General features: G+C 34.9%; 1 protein-coding gene and 1 pseudogene across 3 annotated transcripts in view; one reads left to right on the top strand and one right to left on the bottom strand.

Annotated features, from left to right (window-relative positions):
• Window positions 1-20,030, bottom strand: part of AP3B1 (adaptor related protein complex 3 subunit beta 1) — a 254,893-nt gene that overhangs the window by 154,865 nt on the left and 79,998 nt on the right. The gene's annotated exons all lie outside the window — the stretch shown is intronic.
• On the top strand, window positions 8,398-11,262 carry LOC306663178 (afadin- and alpha-actinin-binding protein-like; annotated as a pseudogene). The gene has a single exon. The product of its transcript is annotated as an afadin- and alpha-actinin-binding protein-like (transcript).

The raw sequence follows: 20,030 nt of genomic DNA, 5'->3' as shown, positions 1-20,030 counted from the left end.
TGAGGGCAAGTAGTGAGAACAGGATTAGTATGGAAGACTAATATAATTAATATTAATGCTTTAAAATTTGCACATTTCATTGTGAAAGCTTCACATCAACAAAAGGAAAGGAATCATCAACAAAATATTGAACTTTAGTTAATGATATGCATACTCAAGTGTTTAGGGGTAATTTGTATTGATGTCCACATCTTAGTTTTAAATGCGTTAAAAAAAAAATCCAGAAGGACTCATGTTTCAATATAGGAATGCATTAGTTTCTCCATTTCTGGATGATAATTTTGCCAGATATGGACTTCTTGGCTGACCATTTTCTTTCTACTACTTCAGTTATGCTCCTTCCACTACCTTCTGATGAGAGACCAGCTATTAATCTTATTGAAGAAATCTTATAAATAATAACTAAATTTTCCCTTGTTGTTATCAAGAGTCTTTGTCCTTCACTATCAACAGTTTGGTAATATATCTCAGTATGGATCTCAGAAAACTTGATGAGCTTCTTGAATGTACAGATTAATGTCTATCATCAAATTTGGGGAGTTTCCCATCATTATTTCTTCAGATGTTCTCTCTGCTCCTTTCTCTCTCCTTTCCTTCTGGAATATCCATTATGTGTTGATAGTGTCCACAGGTCTCTTTAGGCTCTACTCATTTTGCTTCATTCTTTTTTACTTTCTACTCCTCAGACTAGATTATCTCAGCTGACCTATGATCAAGTTCACTGATTCATTTTCTGCCTCTTCAAATCTACTGAATAGTTTTAGTATCTGAACTTTCCAGTTTCAGAATTTCTATCTGGATCCTCTAATTTCTTTCTCTTTACTGGTATTCTTTATTTAGAGAGGCATCATTCTCCTGACTTCATTCGGTTGTTTTAGCATATTTAGAACAGTTGATTTAAAATCTTTGACTAAAAAATTCAATGTCTAGGTTTCCTCAGGTACAGATTCCATTATTTTATTTTATTTTTTCCTTTAATGGACCAAACTTTCCTGTTTCTTTGCATGCCTCCAAAATTTCTTTCTAAAAACTGGATATTCTTAATAGTATAATATAGCAATTCTGTAAATCAAATTCTACCCCCTCCCTAGGGTTTCTTGTTGCTGCTTGTGTGTCTCAGTGTTTTTTCTCTTGCTCTGAGATATTTCTGTGCTATTTTTGAGAACTGTATATTCTCTGTCACTTTTGGTCACTGAAACATTTTCTGTTGTGTTAAATTCACAATCAACTAGTAATCTGACAGAGATTTTCTTAATTTATTAGAGGAAAAAAAATCTCCTAATCATTGAATTTGTGCCGTCTGTATAATACTTAGTATAACTCTGCCTTAACCATTACTTCCTTATGGAGCTTGAAAGTCAGTCAGAAGTGAAAACTTAGGTATTTATCAGGACTTTTCTGAGCATGATCCAACATTAAACATGCACTGGGCTTTCAAGATTCCAAAATATATGTAGGAATTTGTCAAAAATCCTTATTTCCACAAAGCATTTCAGTCAGCCTTTCATTCCAGGTTTTAGTTTATGTATATTGTTTACCCAAATTAATATCTGTTATCTTAGGTGGTATTAGTTGATCATTTGCCCTGCATTCCAATTTAGACAAAATAGAGACATCCTTTATACATTAGGGATTCCCCAGAGAGGTCCATACAGATAATCACAAGTCTTTGAAAACAAAGTCAGTTCAGTTCACTCCCGCCTCAGGAACCCACGCTATGGAAGTGAGCTGCTACCTCCAACACTGCCACCACACAAAGATAAGGGTAAGTTACAATGCTACAAAGCTCTTAAGTTTCACTCATCTTTTTTTTTTTTTTTTAATTAAATGTTTGAATGATGGCTATAAACCTTTGACTATTTCCTGAATTTAAAAAGTTCATTCTGACTGTTTTTACTCCATTTTTAGTTGTCTCTGTGGAGTTACAAGCTCTTAGAATACCCTACTCTGCCGTGGGTGCTATGTCACATTCAATTTGAAATTTTTTATAATAAAATGTTGGGGAAAATATGAATAAAAACTACTCTGTTTCTGAGAGCTGCAATTTATAGTAAAGAACTTCTAAAGGAAATTAAGGAAATACAAAATTACACAAAGACTGATATTTCACTAAAGGTATACAGTACAAATACAATTTTTTAAATTATAAAGAATGCTAAAAAAGGAGTCGACTTGGAGAAAAGGATGTTTAGGAAACAAAAAATGAGAGATAACATGCCAATATAGACTCACCAAAGGTATTTTTCATTCTAAATAAGTTCAACATATAAAAACAAAAACTAAATCATTTTAATAAATACACTATTTTAAAGGTGGACTGTTCTATACACATATACAAACATACACACAAAAATGTAAATACATATTTATGTGTTTGTGTACATTCAACACTACTGGCCCTTAAATAAGTGTCTAGGAATAATAGCTGGCTCTGGAAGCAACTACTTCTAATAGGGAACTTGTCAAAGTTTCTAGTGCCTGGAGGAAGGCAGCAGCCAATAGCAAAGATAAATGTTAAAAAAGAAAGAAAAAGGTCAATGACTGGCCATAAATTCCTAATTCCAATAATATGGCTAGAACTGCTCAAACTAGAAAATGGTCAGTATGTGATATGGATAACTAGCCAGCCTCAACACTGGATACACTGTACTTCCTATAACCTCCATGCTAGACAATTACCTGGATTTTCACAGCCAGATAGGTTAATTTTCCTATGCATTTTCCTAATGCATTTCTTCAATACCAGGAATAATTTTCTATGTGTTATATAAGAAAACACATGGAATGACTTATCTAAGAAAAGTTGCTGTCTTGAACTTCAGTCCAAGAAAATTTATTTTCATCTGTGTTAGTCAGTTTTTCATTGCTGTGATCAAAATAACAACATCAATTTAGAGGACAAAGTTTGTTTATTTTGGCTCACAGTTTCAGAGTTTCAGTACACAGTAAGTCGATCTCACTGCCCTGGGCCCAAGGTGAGGCAGAACATCATGGCAGAAAGGTGTGGCAGAGGAAGGTTTGTTCAGCTCACAGCAGCCAGGTAGTGAGAGAGTGAGTGAGGCACCAGAGACAAAATGTAAACCTCAAGGGCACCTCCCTATTAATCTGCTTTCACCAGTCACACCCTACTTGGCTATAGTTACCAGTATTCCTTTCAAATTATTAATCCATCAAGTAAATTAATCTACTGATGAGGTTATAGCTCTAATAATCTAATTATTTCAGCTCTGAACATTCCTGCATTGTCTCACACGAGCTTTCAGGAGATCAAACAATAACATCATCTAACGTTTTCTACAGAGTTCTTCAAACCATTTCATAAAAGTATCATTTGTTTTTTTTTTTTTAACATAAAGGTTTTCAGAACAAAATGTACAAATTGGAATGAACCAGCAACTTAGCTGACATAGCCTAAAGTACTTCCTGATTAATTGAAACGAGAAAAGAACTGCTGTTTCACTTAAAAATCAAGAGCTTCCAACCTATGATGCATTAATCCTTTCCCACCCCATACCCATTTTAATGTATTAAATGGTATTGCATTGTGAACAAAATAAAATAGAACATTTCAAACTCTGGAGTGAACAGCAGATATTCTTAGATGGAAGAATCTTCTCAGAACTCTTTTCATTTTAGTCCTTTTAATTTAATATCAATATTAAATAGATGTGTGTCTCTAAATTGCCAAAATTTAAATATTCTTTCTAAATTGCGATTTCTTCAAAATTTAATTGTTATCATATAGAAAATGATAGACACTGTTGATTGTCTTCGACAGTGAATCCCATTGTACAGGATCTTTTTCCTTGCAAACAGATTTTCTGCAAGGACTGAGCAGAAACCATGCAAGATGTTTGAGAAGAAACCATGTGGCTCCCAAACCTAGTTGACTCTAGTCAATAATAACACTCCCATTGTAGGTGATAGGTTTAGGAATGGCACATAACACAACTAAGGCTAATGGGAAGTGATAGGAAATATGAGGTTAGTGGGGTGTGGAGTGATGAGTGGGAAAGGATAACTTTCACTAAAAAGCATGAAGACATTGACCTATAGCTGAAATGTAGTTCATGGAATTGTAGTTTCAGCTTTCATTGATGAAATGCCTTGACTGGATTAACTCTCTAGAAAACTATTTTTTAAAAATTAGCAATCTAAAGGCACTACAGGACAATGATAGAGCCAAAAATGAGGAAAGACTACCCACAAAAGACTGAAATTTCAAAGTGTGAGTGAGTGAATTTGCAGGCTTTTGCCTTACTGCATTCCCCAATCCCAAGTAACTCATAATAGAAAAATCATAACTTTACTTGTAGTGGTAAATTCCAGAAGGGTGTGGAAACCACAGAGGGCTCAGACCCCTAGAAATGCATGTAAATACCATACACTGGTTACCAAAACCCTCAGTGACCAATAAACTATGCATGTATGAAAATGACCACCATGAGCTTATCAAAAATGTAGCAACTAGAATATAAAAATTAAATGGAGATTTTACTTGCTGTCCACATTAGGAGAGACAATTTGGGATTTGAAACCAATAAAACATTTAATACAATAAAGATTAATACACTTCAGGGGAATGTAATATAAGGCAGAGTTTAATAGTATATGATTGATAACATCCTGAACATAATTTCTTTTAAACTATTAGACAGAACTGGAACAAAAAAATAACCAATGTTCAAGAGAACAAGCAGCAATAGAAGATAACCCAGAAAAAGGAATGATCACATAATAATTATAAAGCATATATTATATACAGCCAAAATATTAAAAGCAAAAGAGACATGTTGAATAAACAAAATCTTAGAAAGAGGCCACTATATGAAAGAATCAAATAAGAGTTCCAGGGCCAAAAAATATACTATATAGGTTGAGTCAAGAAACCTTAAGAGAGATCAAAAGAAAACTATTCAACTGGAAGAACAAAGAGGAAAATGTGAAAAAAAGTAAACCATTTCAGAGTCACATGAAACAATATCAAACAGTCTTGGAACACTTGTAATTGAAATCCCAGAATAAGAGGAAAAAGTAATGGAGCAGAACAAATTTCTGAAATTTTTTAAAGTTAAAATTTAGTTTAATGAAATAAATTTCTTAAATTTTTAAAACATTTTTAAAATGTTTTTTTAAAACATTTTTAAAATGTTTTTTTAAAACATTTTTAAAATGTTTTTTTAAAACATTTTTTAAAATTTAAACAAAAAATAGATCCAGAAAACATATCAAACTCCCAAGCAAAATAAACAATAAGAAAACCACACCTATACACATCAAAGCCAAACTTCAGAAATCAAAACAGAAAGAAAAAAATCTTAAAAGCAGACAAAATTAAAAAAAAAAAAAAAAAAAACTATAAACAGAGGAACAGTGACTGTAACTTACCTGACTACAAACAATGGAATCCAGAAGACAATAAATTGTTTTTTAAATTGTCTTTAAATTGTTGAAAGAAAAAAAAATTCTAGGGGCTGGGATTGTGGCTCAGTGGTAGAGCAATTGCCTAGCATTTATGAGGCACTGGGTTCGATTCTTAGCACCGCATATAAATAAATGAATAAAATAAAGGTTTATCAACAACCAAAATATTTTTAAAAAAATTCTATATACAGTGAAACTATTCTTCAAAAATGAAGATGAAATCAAGACTCAGACGAACAAAATTGAAAACTTCATATGCAGAAGATCTATACTGTGAGAAATACAAGAAATTATTTAGGTTGAAGAGAATAATAATAGATGGAAATTTAAAATTACAGAAGACAATGAAGAATTCTCCCTTTCTATAAAATGTAGTCAATACACAATGTTTACATTTGATACTTTAGTAAACAGTAACACATGTAGATTAATTCGAAATACAAAAAGGTAACATAGATTGCTGAGCTAGCCGGCCTGCCTGACCCCCAAACTGAGGTGGGATGCCATTGCTGAGCTAGCCGGCCCGCTGACCCCCATGCAGAGGTCAGATGCCATCGAGTGGAGCTAGTCAGCCTGCCTGTCCCCCAAGCCTAGATAGGACGCCATCGCTGAGCCTGGCTGCCTGCCCCCTACTGCTGAGGGACACTGCAATTGCCTCTGTGCTCACATAGTGCACCCTTGCTGGGGCTCCCCAGCTTCTTTGGAGGCTGGTGCAGGCATTTTGAATTATTCCTGAGGGCGTGGCCATCATCATTGGAAGGGCGGCTCCCTTCCTGAGAGACCTACAGGAGACTGGAGGCTCTTTGACAGGACTCAGGATGCAAGAAGAGGAGGTACTGGGAGACTCAGGACCAACTCAGAGCCACTGGGTGAGTCTCTCCCACTGGGCAAGGCTCCCTGGATGGGTCAGTAGTCCCAGAATGCAGGGAACTTCATGGAGTAGAGTTACCCAGTGAGACTCACCCACTGGAGCCGTGAACCCAGTCAACTGGGAGCACTACAGAGGAGGACCACTCAGAGAAAGAGTCCCTCCCAGGACCAGGCCCCCAAGTAGAAGTGGTAGTTCCGGACCATAGGGAATGTCGCAAAGGAGAGCTGGTCAGCAAAAGTCTCAATCACAGGGCAAGGCTCCCTGGCCCAGGAGGTAGGTCCAGACCCCTGGAAACGTCGCAGAGGGCTGCCCAGCCCAGGTGGTAATCCTGGACCAAAGGGAACTTCTCAACTTCTCGGAGGAGAGCTACCCATCGAGACGCCCCCCCGACCCCCCGCCCCGGTGAGTCTTCCCCACCAGGCAAGGCTTTCCCACCAGGGTGGTAGAACCAGAGAAGCAGGCCCAGACCAGCCATACCCCAGTCCACAGTCTAGCCCCCTTTTGACTGACCATCCATCAAATAAGTGGAGGCACCTCTTCACACCAGCAGGAAATATACACCACCTGAAGGCCACCACCCCTAGAGGGGCAGCTTCCTTGTGGAGCACTGCATTATCAAATTCCTCCAAGAATTCAGGCTACTGAAGGCTAGGAGGCAAGTTACTGGAAATCTACAGGGACACTGTAAGTAAATAGAGTTTTGCTACTAGAGGGGTAGATACCTGACAAATATGAGAAAACAAGGGAAGAAAATGTCCCAAATAAACCTAGATGCTATATCAATAAAATCCAATGACAGCATGGCAGAAGAAATGTCAAAAAGGGAGTTCAGAATGTACATAATTAAAATGATCAGAGAAGCAAACGAGATGAAAGAGCAAATGCAGGCTTTGAATGATCGCACAACTCAACAGTTACAAGAGCAAATGCGGGAAGCAAAAGGATCATTTCAATAAAGAGTTAGAGATAATGAAAAAAACCACACAGAAATCCTTGAAATGAAGGAAACAATAAACCAAATTAAAAACTCCATGGAAAGCATAACCAATATGATAGAACACTTGGAAGACAGAACCTCAGATATTGAAGACAAAATATTTAATCTTGAAAACAAAGTTGATCAGAGAAGATGGTAAGAAATCATGAACAGAATCTATAAGAATTATGGGATATCATGAAAAGGCCAAATTTAAGAATTATTGGGATTGAGGAAGGCTTACAGAAACAAACCAAAGGAATGAACAATCCATTCAATGAAATAATATCAGAAAATTTCCCAAATCTCAAGAATGAAATGGAAAATCAAGTACAAGAGGCTTATAGGACTCCAAATATACAAAATTACAATAGACCCACATGAAAGCACTTTATAATGAAAATACCTAATATACAAAATAAAGAAAGAATTTTAAAGACTGTGAGAGAAAAGAATCAAATTACATTCAGGGGAAACCAATAAGGATATCGGCAGATTTTTCAACCCAGACCCTAAAAACAAGAAGGGCCTAGAATAACATTTTTCAAGCTCTGAAAGAAAACAGATGCCAACCAAGACTCTTATACCCCACAAAACTTACCATCAGATTTGACGACGAAAGAAAATCCTTCCACGATAAACAAAAGTTAAAACAATTTACAAAAAGAAAGCTGGTACTACAGAACATTCTCAGCAAAATATTCCATGAGAAGAGATGAAATACAACAATGTAAATCAGCAAAGGGAGGAACTACCCTAAAGGAATAGCCAAATAAAAGAGAAACCAAGTCGTGTCAAAAAACAAAATGAGCCAAAGGACCAGGAATACAAATCATATCTCAATAATAACCCTGAATGTTAATGGCCTGAACTCATCAATCAAAAGACATAGACTGGCAGATTGGATTAAAAAGAAAGATCCAACAATATGCTGCCTGCAAGAGACTCATCTCATACAAAGAGATACCCACAGACTAAAGGTGAAAGGATGGGAAAAAACATACCATGCACATGGACTCAGCAAAAGAGCCAGAGTATCATCCTCGTATCAGATAATGTGAACTTCAAGCCAAAGTTGGTCAGAAGGGATAAAGAAGGACATTTCATACTGCTTAAGGAAAGCATAAATCAGCAAGACATAACAATCATAAATATCTATGCCCCAAACAGTGGCTCATCCTTCTCAATTCCAGAAGTCAAATAAACCACAACACAATAATACTAGGTGATTTTAAAGCACCTCTCTCACCACTGCACAGATCTTCCAAACAAAAATTGAACAAAGAAACCATAGATCTCAATAACACAATCAATAATTTAGACTTAACGGACATATATAGAATATACCTCCAACAAGGAGCGAATACACTTTCTTCTCAGCAGCACATGGATCCTTCTCTAAAATAGACCATATTCTATGCCACAAAGCTAATGTTAGCAAATACAAGAAGATAGAGATACTACCTTGTATTCTATCAGATCATAATGGATTGAAATTAGAAATAAATGACAGAATAAAAAACAGAAATTACTCCAACACCTGGAGATTGAATAATTTGCTTTGTATGATGAATGGATAACAGAAGACATCAGAAGAGAAATTAAAAAATTCTTAGAGGTAAACGAGACAAAGATACATCATATCAAAATCTCTGGGACACTATGAAAACAGTAGAGGAAAATTTTTTCATGGAGTACATTCAATAAAAGAAGAAAAAAATCAACAAATAAACGACCTAACACTATGGCTCAAAGCCCTAAAAAACGAAGAACAGAGCAACACCAAAAGTAGTAGAAGATGGGAAATAGTTAAAATCAGAGCTGAAATAAATGAAATTGAAACAAAAGAAACAATAGAGGGGAAGGTGGGAGCCCACGGCAGAGGAGGGGCGGCTAGAATGTGCACAGCTTTTTCAGTGTCTTCTGCACAGAAGAGAATATTGAACAAAGTATTTCATATCTTGATCAGGAATTGACTACTTTTGGTTTTCCTTCATTATATGAAGAATCCAAAAGTAAAGAGACAAAGAGAAAATTAAATATAGTTGCTGTTTTAAATTGCATGAATGAGCTACTTGTACTTCAGCGGAAGAACCTTCTAGCTCAGGAAAATGTGGAAACAAAGAATCTGAAACTGGGAAGTGATATGGACCATCTACAGAACTGCTATGCAAAACTTAAGGAACAACTGGAAACCTCCAAGAGGGAAATGATTGGGCTTCAGGAGAGAGACATTTGCAATGCAACAACAGGAATTTGCATCAGCTCCTGAAAAATAAGATGAGGTACAAAAATTACAAAATATCATTGCAAGTCGAGATACTCAGTATAATCATGATATGAAAAGAAAAGAGCGTGAATATAATAAACTAAAGGAACGTCTGCCTCAACTTGTTATGAACAAGAAGGATAAAAAAATAACCATGGATGTTTTAAATTATGTGGGGAGAGCTGATGGAAAACGAGGCTACTGGAGGACTGGTAAAACAGAAGCCAGGAATGAAGATGAAATGTATAAAATTCTTTTGAATGACTATGAATATCGTCAGAAACAAATCCTAATCGAAAATGCTGAACTTAAGGTTCTTCAGCAAATGAAAAAGGAAATGATTTCTCTTCTTTCTCCCCAAAAGAAGAGACCTAGAGAAAGAGCAGATGATAGCACAGGAACAGTTATCTCTAATGTTGAAGAAGATGCTGGAGAAGTAACCAGAGAGAGGATGTGGGACCTTTCCTGTGAAAATGTGAGAGAGCAGCTTACAAACAGCATCCGAAAACAGTGGAGAATTTTTGAAAAGTCATGTAGAAAAACTTGATAACCAAGTTTCAAAGGTAAACTTAGAAGGTTTTAATGATGAAGATGTGATATCACGACGAGACCATGAACAAGAAACTGAGAAACTGGAGTTAGAAATTCAGCAATATAAAGAAATGATTAAAACAGCAGCAGCTTTTACAGCAGCTCACTACTGCATGTGATGATGATACCACTTCACTATTACAAGACTGTTATTTGTTGGAAGAAAAGGAACGCCTCAAAGAAGAATGGTCCCTTTTTAAAGAGCAAAAAAAGAATTTTGAGAAAGAAAGACGAAGCCTTACAGAGGCTACTATTCAACTAGGATTGGAGAGAAAGGCTTTTGAAGAAGAAAGTGCCGGTTGGCTAAAGCAGCAGTTTTAAAATATGACTACATTTGACCACCAGAACTCAGAAAATGTGAAACTTTTCAGTGCCTCCTCAGGAAGTTCTGATCCGGACAATCTTACAATGCACTCAAGGACACAGCAAAAGAAGCCTCACAGTGTGTCTAATGGGTCTCCAGTTTGCATGTCTAAACTGACTAAATCTCTTCCTGCTTCACCTTCTACTTCAGACTTTTGCCCAACACGTTCCTCTGTATCTGAACATAGTTCAATCACTGTACTGAATATAACTCCTGAAGAAACTACACCAAATCAGGTTGGAAGAGAAGGTACAAATCAGAAGCGGAGTGTAGCATCAAGACCCAGGACACAGGAAGGTTGCTACAGTGGATGCTCCTGACCTATACAAATTCTCATGTAGAAAAAGATGACTTACCTTAGATGTGTGGATGGGATTTTTTTCATTAACGTTCATCAGATTTCATATCTAAGTTGAAACAGGGTATGTCATAAAGTCAGTCATCTCTCTAATAATAATTCAGGATGGACTGAGTTGTTTGCTTGGACTTCCCTGTCTTTCCTCAAAGGGCTGAAATGCTAAATCTATTTAAAAGGATATAAAAGTTTTGTATATGTATTTTTAGTAACAGAAACATCTGGTTCTGTGAATAAAGCAATGTATAGATGTTTGGATGGAAACAAAAGCACTAGAATAAGTTTCCTCTTTATAGGTATTAAAAATAGCACTTTTAGGAAACTGATTATTGTAAATGTTTAATTTTTGTCCCAAACATAGTTGGCATTGGAAGTTTAATCTTTACTTGAATGTATACTGTTGATTTTTAACAAAGCAAGTTCTATATTTATTATGTTTAGTGTGATTATGAAATTACCTCTTTCATGTTTTAAATAAAATGAAATTTGTATGTTTTGTACACAGGTATACATGATTATGTTAAGAGGCTTTAAGACTTAAAAACTTCTACACAACCATGAGTACAGTAAAATTTTCAGTTGTATTCTGTTTATAGGTGTGTTAGGACCATTGCCACATTGCATTTAAGGTTTTTATTTAATCCATATGGGCAATAAATATTCAAAAATCTATTTCATGGGGGCTGGGGAGACAGCTCAGTCGGTAGAGTGTTTGCCTTGTAAGCACAAGGCCCTGGGTTCAATCCCCAGCACCCCCCCCAAAAAAAAAATCTATTTCATGAAGCTGAGTTCTTTAGATAATCAACATTACTAACATTACAGTTTTGAGATTTTTACAGCATTAGATTTTTATTTTATATACATAGAATATTATAATTTTTAAAAGACTATTGATTATAGAGTCATGGGCAAGTCAACAAAAGTACCTTTGAATAACAATTTAAGAGCAATGATTTAAGATATTTGGATGATAAAAGATATTTAAGATGCATGGTGATATTTTCCTTACTAGATGGGTACCAGTAAAGTAATAATCTGTATCAGCTAGGACTTTATATCACTGACAATAACTTTTTAATAATTTTCAATGCAATATTTACCATTAATGATAAATAAATATGACAATATAGAAGTATTGAATTTTATAATCCAGATATGATACTCTGGTCAGTCTTGTGTCATTTCATTTTCAGAACAATCTTAGGCTCGTTTGTCCCTGTAATGTGTCTGGTTGCATGTTCTTCATGAACAGTATATTATTATTGATAGTAATAATAATACTTGTAGGCCCAAGCTGTTCCCCTATAGATTTTCATCAAAAAACTTTGAAGTGCCTAATTCTCTCTGCTTTTTGCTGTATATAGAAGCCTACACAGGTCTACTCCTTGCTAGGTGTGGTAGTTTAGTCCCATCTACCTTCCCCTTTCCTAGCAGTTCAGCCACTTAAATATGCTCACCCTGTTCCATTTAAATTTCCCAGGCTACCAAAAAAAGGTTTATATGTCATCCATTCACTATATGTGACTCTTTGGAGTTGTGTATCAGCAGCCATTTTTTTCAGGGTTGATAGTATCTTAAGACATCAATGAATATACTAACACTAACCATATTTATAGTTCCAGGGAGCTGGCTCTTATTATTAGTCACTCACTACCTTCCGCTTGATGCATGGACACTTATTTAGTCTTCAAAATATTACAGATGTTACAGAATGCCAGAGATATTCCAGAGGAAGGATCCTACCTGGGATGTAATCATTCTTTTGCTCTTTAGCAATAATGTGGTCGAAGAAAGGCAATCAGAAATTTTAGAAATAATCAATGATACATTTGTGGAAAGTTTTCCCCAGGGGTTTTCATGATGTACTTTGCCAGAGGTAAATAATCTGATTTTTATATTAATCTCTTTAAGGAATACTGTATTGCATGAGGATGGATTTCTAGAAAGCAGTATCTGAATTTTGTTTCCATTTTAAAATGTGTTGAATTCTCATAATGGAAAGAAAATTTTCTTGAGATCTATTTTTAAATGTAAGGTGTGAAAGAAACAGTAAAATGAAAACCAGAAAAAAACAATAGAAAAAATTAACAAAATAAATAGTTTGTTATTTGGAAAAATAAACAAAATTGATAAACCCTTAGTCACACTAACAAAGAGAAGGAGAGAGAAAACTCAAATTACTAAAATTCGGAATGAACAAGGAAATATCACAACAGACATGAGTGAAATATAAAACATAATTAGAAGCCATTTTGAAAATCTATACTCCAACAAAATAGAAAATCTTGAAGACATCAACAGGTTTCTAGAGACATATGAATTATCTAAACTGAAGCAGAAGGACATACACAATTTAAATAGATCAATTTCCAGTAATGATATGTAAGAAGTCATCAAAAGCCTACCAACAAAGAAAAGTCCGGGACCAGATTATGTTCTCAGCTGAGTTCTACCAAATCTTTAAAGAAGAGCTCATTCCAATACTTCTCAAAGTATTCCATGAAATAGAAGAGGAGGGAACCCTCCCAAACTCATTCTATGAAGCCAATATCACCCTGATACCTAAACCAGAGACACATCGAGTAAAGAAAATTTCACACCCAAAAATTTTCAACAAAATTTTAGCAAATCGCATACAAAAATATATTAAAAAGATAGTGTACCACAATCAAGTGGGTTTTATCCCAGGGATGCAAGGTTGTTTCAACATCCGGAAATCAATAAATGTCATTCACCATATCAACAAACTTAAAGTCAAGAATCACATGATTATTTCCATAGATGCAGAAAAAGCATTTGATAAAATACAGCATCCCTTCATGCTCAAAACACTAGAAAAATTAGGGATAGTGGGAATATTCCTTAACATTGTAAAAGTCATCTACGCGAAGCCCATGGACAATATCATTCTAAATGGTGAAAAACTGAAAGCATTCCCCCTAAAAACTGGAACAAGGCAGGGATGCCCTCTTTCACCACTTCTATTCAACATTGTCCTTGAAACTCTAGCCAGAGAAATTAGGCAGACGAAAGAAATTACAGGGATATGAACAGGAAAAGAAGAACTCAAACTATCCCTATTTGCTGATGACATGATTATATATTTAGAGGAACCTGGAAATTCCACCAGAAAACTTTAGAACTCATAAGTGAATTCAGTAAAGTAGCAGGATACAAGGTCAATGCTGCATTTTTATACATAAGTGATGAATCTTCAGAAAGAGAAGTTAGGAAAACTACCACATTCACAATAGCCTCAAAAACATAAAATACTTGGGAATCAATCTCACAAAAGAGGTGAAAGACCTCTACAATGAGAACTATAGAACACTAAAGAAAGAAATTAAAGAACACCTTAGAAGATGGAAAGATCTCCCATGTTCTTGGATAGGAAGAATTAATATTGTCAAAATGGCCATACTACCGAAAGTGTTATACAGTTTCAATGCAATTCCAATTAAATCCCAATGATGTACCTCACAGAAATAGAGCAAGCAATCATGAAATTCATCTGGAAGAATAAGAAACCCAGAATAGCTAAAGCAATCCTTAGCAGGAAGAGTGAAGCAGGGGGTATCGCAATACCAGAACTTCAACTATACTACAAAGCAATGGCAACAAAAATGGCATGGTATTGGTACCAAAATAGACAGGTAGATCAATAGTACAGAATAGAGGACATGGACACAGACTCAAATAAATACAATTTTCTCATACTAGACAAAGGTGCCAAAAATATGCAATGGAAAAAAGATAGCCTGTTCAACAAATGGTGCTGGGAAAACTGGAAAACCACACGCAGCAGAATGAAACTAAACCCCTGTCTCTCACCATGCACAAAACTCAACTCAAAATGGATTAAGGACCTTGGAATCCAACCAGAAACCCTGCATCTTATAGAAAAAAAAGTAGGTCCAAATCTTCACCTTGTTGGTCTAGGATCAGACTTCCTTAACAGGACTCCCATAGCACAAGAAATAAAAGCTAGAATCAACCACTGGGATAGATTCAAGCTAAAAAGCTTTCTCTCAGCAAAGGAAACTATCAGCAATGTGAAGAGAGAGCCTACAGAGTGGGAGAAAATCTTTGCCACTCATACTTCAGATAGAGCACTAATTTCCCGAAGATATAAAGAACTCAAAAAACTCTACCCCAAGAATACAAATAACCCAATCAACAAATGGGCTAAGGAAATGAACAGACACTCACCGAAGAAGATCTACAAGCAATCAACAGATATATGAAAAAATGTTCAACATCTCTAGTAATAAAAGAAATGCAAATCAAAACTACCCTAAGATTCCATCTCACCCCAATTAGAATGGTGATTATCAAGAATACAAGCAACAATAGATATTGGCGAGGATGTGGAGGAAAAGGTACATTTATACATTGCTGGTGGGGATGCAAATTGTGGCCACTCTGGAAAGCAGTATGGAGATTCCTCAGAAAGCTTGGAATGGAATCCCCATTTGACCCAGCTATCCCACTCCTTGGCCTATACCCAAAGGACTTAAAATCAGCACACTACAGTGATGCAGTCACATCAATGTTCACAGCTGCTCAATTCACAACAGCCATATTGTGGAACCAACCTAGATGCCCTTCAATGGATGAATGGATAATGAGACTGTGGTGTGTATATATATACATATACATATACATATACATATACACACACACACACACACACACACACACACACGCGCACGCACACAATGGAATATTACTCAGTCATAAAAATAATAAAATTATGGCATCTGCAGGCAAATGGATGAAATTGGACAATATCATGCTAAATGAGATAAGCCAATCTCAAAATACCAAAGGATGAAAGATCTCGCTGATAAGCAGATGATGACACATAATGGGGGGTGGGAGAGGGGGAAGAATGGAGGAAGGAGGGACTATATAGAGGGAAAAGAGGGGTGGGAGGGGTGCGGGGAAGGACAAAAATAACAGAATGAATCAAAAACTATTACCCTATGTAAATGTGTGATTACACAAATGGTATGCCTCTACTTCATGTACAGAGAAACAAGATATATTCCATTTGTTTACAATACAAATAAATTAAAAAAAAAAAAGGTAACATACATACATCCACACACCTGAGCACTAAAAGAATATTCTGATGGTGCTAATTCAGGCATAAGAAATGATCAAACAAGAAAATGTTTCTTATAAGCCATGTCATATTATTCAATTTTTTAAAAACACACACATTACTTGAATAAAATTATCTTTTAAAGTCAGATATAGGGACATACACCGGTCATCCCAGCTACTTGGGAGGCTAAGGCAGAAGGATCCCAAGTTCAAGGTCACTTTAGATAACATAGACCTATCTCAAAAACAAAATAAAAAAGGCTGGGAATATAGTTCAGTGGTAGAGTGCTTGCTAGCATGGGAGAGGACCTGGGTTCTAGCCTAGTAGCAATAATATTAATAATAATAATAATAATAATAATAACAGCTAATTTCAAGAGGTTAAAAAATCCAATCCATAATAAATTATGAACAAGAAAAAGAATAAGGAATCTTTAAAGTTAAATGCTTTATAACCAACAGGAGAAGCTGGGATCTCATTTCATTATCAGCTCATAGTCTGTAGTTTCACATTAAACTATATATTGAACCCTTTGTCAGCTATAGCCTATCAGAATGCACAACCTATCTGTTACCTTTATACTGTAAAGCTTGAATTGTGCCACACAACATAACTCCTCAGTATTTTGTTTTACTAAAATCCCATGAAGAGTAAAAATCTAATAGTCCATTGGCAAAACACAAAATTTGTTCCGCCAAAAAAAATTACCCTGTAAAGTAAAATAATCTCAGTGAAATAATCTCCAATATTTAAGACAGGACCTGGATGAGGAGTTCATGAAGCATTTCCTCCAAGTATCTCTGTACTTGCATAAAATTGCTAATCAAGAACTAGATAAGTGAATTTAGCATTTTGATTAACTTTTTTACTTTCTAGCTATCTCTGAAAAAAGTTAAGAACTTATTAAAAATACCTTAGACAGGAGTCTAAATTTAGAACTTTCTTGAATCTATTTATGGTTTTATAATCAGTGTAAATGTACTGAGAGTAACATAAAGTAATCATTCCAAATTTTAAAATGGCATTATTTTACCTGGATTATACTCTATATTTACTTTAAAGTTACTTAAGTCAATATTTTGATAATTCCTAGAAAACTATCATCTCCAAGAGAAAGTTCAAATTATCAAGAGCTAGATGAATAAAATTAAAAACATTCCTGTCAGGTCCCAATGCCAATTAATTTCATTTCAGTTTACAATTACGCCACTCAAAGGTTTGGGGGGTTGTGTGTGTGTATATGTGTGTGTGTGTGTGTGTGTGTGTGTGTGTGTGTGTGTGTGTGTGTGTGTGTGTGTGTCTTAAATCACTCTTAAAATTTACTTTGTGTTTCACAGTATTTTTTTAAATACATTATTTTTATAAAACCAACTTCAGACTTAAAGATTAGCACGTATGTTTTAAGTATTCTCCCAGAATAAACTTCAAAGACAGAACACTTAAATAATTTTATATCCTTGAAAATTATACAAACTTGACCTAGAATAAAAAACAACCCCCATGGACTGCAAAGAGTAAAGTAAATTTAGAAAAATAAAAATGCAAATATGCATTTTAGCAGTCTCTTGAATTTATTAACCTAAAAGGTTTAATTTCCATTTTCCTGCCTCAGCTTTATTTATAAAATGTCGTGCCCTATAAATACGCTGTTATTTTCTATAGTCAAGCACCCTCTTAACAAATCTTCTCATTAATATGTAAATTTAAAGTCAATCGGTCTTCTCCCTGACAGCCCCATGAATTCCTAGTGCACTGTATAATCGGCTTTGACTTGGCATCCACTATTTATCATCAAAGATGTCAGTTAGAAAAATTATGGAAAATGCACTGCAATTGATATGACTGCAATCTACTTTGTCAACACTTAATTGTTCCTCAAATCATACATTTACATATAAACAGCCTAAATACTGATCTATAATGATGCAAATAAACTAAATTAAAAATCTCTTCTGCCCAGAAGAAGCTTGTTTGTATATGATGTGTTCATTTGAGAACTTACTGACAAAACCATGTACATCAGCTCATCTCAAAAAGTATTTCTACTAATTTTCAATTCCTCAAAACACAATTTTGCTACCCTTCAAGCACATTAACATAAACAAATGTTTTTAAAAATTCACTGAGAAACATGATTTTTCTCTTTGAAAAGCAAATTTAATTAGAGTTGCTAGCTAATTGCAATGTCTGAACACTATGGATTAGGGGCTTTGAAGTTAATTTTGACAAGAACATAATAAGCAAACACATAAAAACTTATTAAGGTAACCGAAATATTTTTTAAATTTAAGAGTCACAAAGTTATACAATATGAAAGAAAGCTTGGCATCAGATAACTGTTTCCAGCTCCATCTTTTATAAACAATATTATCTTAGATGAACTGTTAAAAATCTGTATGCCTCAATTTCTTTATCTATAAAATGGGTATAATTCTGAATGTCCTATAAAATAGTCAACCAAATAAAATTCTATACAAGTACTATAAGATGATAAGTTGCTAAATATGACCTACTGTGGTATCATTTTTCATATTATTGTTGAGAGGAAAAAGTATTTGATTTCAATTAATTTGGTAGGAAAGACGGCTGTTCCATTTTAAATATACTTTCAGGTGGATGTTTTATTTTAACTGAGAATTAAATACCCACTGGCAAATTCTTTTATTTCAAGGTAAAATGGCCTTTGATTATGGCTAAATGGTGTTGATAACAGCATTTAGGTGAGTGACTTCTGTCAAAAGGGAATGCTAAAATGAAGATTTTTTTCCTCCACTATCTCCATGAAATGATACATTTGAATGTTGGTGAGGGAAAAAAGGAATGGTAAGCACTAAGCACTGACTCTGTGCAGTACTACCCATCTTGTCTTTCTATTCTAAAATAATCTTAGCCATTCTTTAATACATATTATGCTTTTTACAACATCAGATATGAAACAAAGCAAATAAAAATGCTGAAAACAGTAAGTCAAGTTTCTTTTAGCTGTGGTCAAACTTGGCTTTGTGATTCAGTGTGCCAAGTTCCAAAACTGAAACTACCATGTACAGTCCTGATAAGTTGGAAGCAACATGAAGTCTAGGCCAGAAAGTCTCCAAAATTGCAAATGACTATACTGTTCACCCCAAAGTTTTGCAGTAAAACAAAATAGTAAAGAGAAAGGCTCAGGTGGGTGAAATAAAGGAGGGAGCCTCATGGACATGGTCCAAATGTTAATGACCCATTTGAATCTTAATTTTATAAAATGTATTTGAACAAAGGGTCTAGCATCTTCTGTAGTCCTTAATTCTAAAGTGAATGAAGACAATACAATAAGGACTAACACTTTCAAATCCTTCATATGGGTTCTGAACAGAACATATAAGTAAACATATAGATATAAGCCAGCTATCTTGATTATTCTGGACTATGTAGGACTCTCAAATAGAACTTAAACAATCAAACAATAATTTTTTCATGGATTGTGGTTCAACTGATATCATCTCGAGCTAATATAAAATTTTAACCACCCAAAGAAGTGATTAAATGATTGCCAAATTAAATGTTTGCCAATAATCATCTCTTAAGGTCAACCAAGAGGTTATAAAAAAAATAAACAATTTTTATTTTACCATATGCTTCTGTAATTTAAAAAAAAAGAGAACATCACCACAGTTAACTGAGAAATACAAATCTATTTAAGTGATTTTCTTTCTTTTCTTTTCTTAAAGCCAAGGAATCTTTCTCAAAGCAAATCATAAGCGAAGCTGCATAAAACAGGCATGCAAAGAAAGCAGCTCTGTCTGAAGCAGTGGCAGAGCCCAGAGCCAGTCTCCAGCACCACTACCCAGATGGTTGCTCCTGTGGCACTGCCATAGCCTTCTGAGGGCTGAGGTGCATATTTGAAAAACCACTAAATTAGTCTAATAGCCATAGCATTTAGAATAATGCTGAGGTCAGATGGCAAATAAATGCCAAAGATAAGAAATTATTTAGATCAATTCCAGCATGCTAGGATTTAACAATGACCAGATTTCCTCTCATATTTATAATAATTGATGTTCATGTACTTAATATGAAACACAAAGAATAAA

The sequence above is a fragment of the Sciurus vulgaris genome (assembly GCF_902686455.1).
Source record: "Sciurus vulgaris genome assembly, chromosome: 6".
Taxonomy (NCBI): Eukaryota; Metazoa; Chordata; class Mammalia; order Rodentia; family Sciuridae; genus Sciurus; species Sciurus vulgaris.
This window is presented reverse-complemented; position numbering and strand designations above follow the sequence as displayed.